This window comes from Myotis brandtii, unplaced genomic scaffold (assembly GCF_000412655.1).
Source record: "Myotis brandtii unplaced genomic scaffold, ASM41265v1 scaffold157, whole genome shotgun sequence".
Lineage (NCBI taxonomy): Eukaryota > Metazoa > Chordata > Mammalia > Chiroptera > Vespertilionidae > Myotis > Myotis brandtii.
The window spans coordinates 3,463,827-3,467,602 of NW_005355708.1; the positions used below are offsets into that span (position 1 = coordinate 3,463,827).

At 43.2% G+C, this 3,776-nt stretch overlaps 1 protein-coding gene across 1 annotated transcript in view; it reads left to right on the forward strand.

Annotated features, from left to right (window-relative positions):
- LOC102264195 (ATP-binding cassette sub-family A member 8) overlaps nucleotides 1-3,776 on the forward strand; it is a 90,935-nt gene that overhangs the window by 58,302 nt on the left and 28,857 nt on the right. The window lies entirely within an intron of this gene.

Consider the following 3,776-nt stretch of genomic DNA (forward strand, 5'->3'; position numbering starts at 1 on the left):
TTAGGCCAGTGATGGCGAACCTATGACACGCGTGTCAGAGGTGACACGTGAACTCATTTTTTTGGTTGATTTTTCTTTGTTAAATGGCATTTAAATATATAAAATAAATATCAAAAATATAAGTCTTTGTTTTACTATGGTTGAAAATATCAAAAGATTTCTATATGTGACACGGCACCAGAGTTAAGTTAGGGTTTTTCAAAATGCTGACACGCTGAGCTCAAAAGGTTCGCCATCACTGGAGCCAATACTTTGCAAAAACATCTTACTATTTCTCATTAAAGGAAAAATAATCATGGTCAGGGCCCAAACAGACTCCCTCTGAGTATTGTAATTGCTCAATTATTCTTTTAAGTAGCTATGGTGTATCTGTGTGACATAAGACACAATCTCCCCGTGTCCCACACTTCTCGTAAGAATGGTAATTCTCGTTAGGATTCACAGGTGGGGGAGAGGGCGGGGTTCTGGATGTCATTGTGTATGCTTCCCATGCATATCTTTTCTTTCCATTCAGGCAGGCGGTCAGGGCCAGCTTTAACAACACCGAGAGGGGCGCCCTCCTGACCACCCATTACATGGCCGAGGCAGAGGCCGTGTGTGACCGTGTGGCCATCATGGTGTCCGGGAGGCTGAGGTGGGTGTCCGCCCAAGCCCACACTTGACCACCATGTGCATGGCTGGCAGAGTTTGTCGGTGGGCAGAGAGGTCACTGTGAAAAACTGGGACCACCTGACCAGGGTCTGATGGCCAAGTCCTGAGACAGCGCTAGCAGCAAATCCCAAGTCTTAAACATTGCATCTTCCTCTTCTCCCTCCTCCTCTTCCCTCCAGATGTATCGGTTCCATCCAGCACCTGAAGAGCAAATTTGGCAAGGATTACCTGCTGGAGATGAAGGTGAAGACCCTCGCCCACGTGGAGCCCCTGCACAGCGAAATCCTGAGGCTTTTCCCCCAGGCTGCTCGGCAGGAAAGGTAAGGATGGTGGCTGGCTTTCATCTTCTATCAGATGTCAGTTTTTCCTTGTCAGGTTCATAGAGCTGTGGTCATGCAAGTCCACATGTAGCCCAAAAGGAAACCCTAAAAGAAATAAATGATTTGTTGGACACTGCTGAAAGTAAACGAGAGAAGAGCTGATGTTGTGTGTTATGGTCCTACTGTGTGCCAGGTATTGTCCTTGGGTTATCTTATTTAATCCTCCCGGGGACTTTCTAAAGTAGACTCTGGTGTTCCAGTGAGAAAGGAGATGATTGCAAAAACACATTGTAAGAGTCTGGCCTTTACAAGGACCCTATTCCATGAAAATTGGTAGATTGGTTAGGTCACATGACAGCTAATAAGTGGCAAAGCAGAGATGTAAAACTGTTTCATTTCAAATCTATTACTCTTTCCAATTTTATACAGAGTCTGGTCATGGAACAATCCTCATACAAGTAATACACTAATAAAATATAAAGATTAACATTAGGGTCATTTTTTAACAACTGCAACTTAAATGCAGAAGACAGATAATTTAAGAGTTGGGGGAAAGTAGTAAAGAGAAATAAGTCATAAAGACAAGGCCAGAAAATATATTTCTATAGTGGAGTATAAATATAAAGTCAGTGTTATAACGCATCATGCAGCCCACGACTAAATAGAAATATGTCATAGGGGTGCAGGGAATGAGCAAAATGAATGAGAAAGGTTGCTCCATAAATATGTGAAATAGCATCTTTGGGAAATGAAATCTGAATCTTCCTGATTTTCAAATGATGGAAAGACAAATTTATCTGAGAAACTAATTATTTTTAAAATGGTGGCTGGACATTATTTGGAGCTTGAATTCCTAGAGATTTCTAGTTTCCTAATCAGAGACTCAGTTATGCTCTCCTGTGTTAGGAAAGCAGTTTGAGTAGGAAGGGGAAGGTAGGGTAGCTAGAAATGCTCTGGAGAATAGACTTAGATTTCCACCTGAGTTGGAAACTTGTAGAAACTGCATGGTGTCATGGCCTGGTTGGAGGATGAAGCCGAGGAGTAAGTGTTGAGCCTAGAAAGTGAGGTGGGCCCTAGCCAGTTTGACTCAGTGGATAGAGCATCAGTCCGGGTTCAATTCCAGTCAAGAGCACATATTTCAGTTGCAGGTTGGAGGATCAATCCCCAGCCCTGATCAGGGCCCGAGCAGGAGGCAACCAATCAATGTGTCTCTCTCACATCTATGTTTCTCTCTATGTGTCTCTCCCCTTCCCATCCACTCTCTCTAAAAATCAATCAAGAAATATCCTCTGGTGGGGATTAACCAAAATAATTTTTAAAAAGTGAGGTAGTAGGTGACTTTGGTAAATCTGTAAATTTAAATTGCATTGTACCTACTCATCTCCATCTGAGGGGCCAAGGGCACTACCCTATCTGTCTGACTCCAATCCCCAGTTTTCCTTGTGAGCTGCCTCTTTTTTATTAGTATGGATTCACTCTCTGCATTTCGCCTACCCCAAACCACACTTACAGAAATGAAGGCCAGAGAGAAGTCTGAGTCAGTTCATGTCCATCGCGGGTGGTATCAGCATGTCTCTCCCCTCCTTGCCTCCCAGGTACTCGTCTCTCATGGTCTACAAGTTGCCGATGGAAGATGTGCGACCTTTAGCCCAAGCTTTCTTCAAATTAGAGAGGGGTAAGAGTGATAGGCTTTTAAATAAGAGCCTGAAAGCAGATAATTTCAAATCACAAAATAATCCATCTGCCCTAACCGGTTTGGCTTAGTGGATAGAGCGTAGGCCTGCGGACTGAAGGGTCCCAGGTTCGATTCCGGCCAAGGGCATGTACCTTGGTTGTGTGCACATCCCCACTGGGGAGTGTGCAGGAGGCAGCTGATCGATGTTTCTCTCTCATCGATGTTTCTAACTCTCTATCCCTCTCCCTTCCTCTCTGTAAAATATCAATAAAATATATTTTTAAAAAAATAATCCATCTCCATGACAACCATGAAATGGGATATAATGTGTTAAATTTAAATTGAATGTTAGGAGCATCATATCAAAAAAGTACAGACATTCTGTGTGCATTTGTAGTGGTGGGGAAATGGGAGTGATTTTTACTCTTCTGGGCTTTTTCCATATCTTTTTGTGTATCTATATTGCTATAAGTTAAGTGAAAACTCAATCATACATGCATTTAAAAATAATACTGTCCAAAAAAGAAGAAGAATATTGTCTTTGGGAATATTGGTGATTACATGTTTAAAACTAAATCTTATGTGGACTTGCATATTATTTTTTTGCCTTGGATTCCATATTAGGAAACTTACCTCTTGTCTGGTCACTAAGATGATCTTCTTGTGTCTGTTGTGCTATAAAACTAACTACACTGCATCTGTCATCACCAGGCTCATGTGGTCCTTGCCATCTGAGCCCATTAACTCTGTGACTCTGCTCTGTGCTAGCTGGACCTCCCTCTCCATCTGTATCCTTTCATTGTCACTGCCCAGTGATATCTACGCTTGCTTGTCACCTTCCCTGAGGAAGAGATTCGAGTCTCCTGGTTCTAGAAGACTCTTCTTCCTCCTGCTAATAGCATCCATGGTCACAGTGATGCCTCTTCTTTCCATTCTCTGAGCTGAGCACCCCAGCGTTCTGAGCATCCACAGACTGGCACTGTGGCCAGTACCAGCCTGGTATCTTTGGTGGTATATTTCCAATCTGATACTGTTGGTGGCATATTCCCAGACTGCTGGGCTCCTATTGGGGCTCTAACTCCCCTGCCCAGTCCATTTTGGTCAAAGAGAGGGTTTTCTACTCGGTTTGG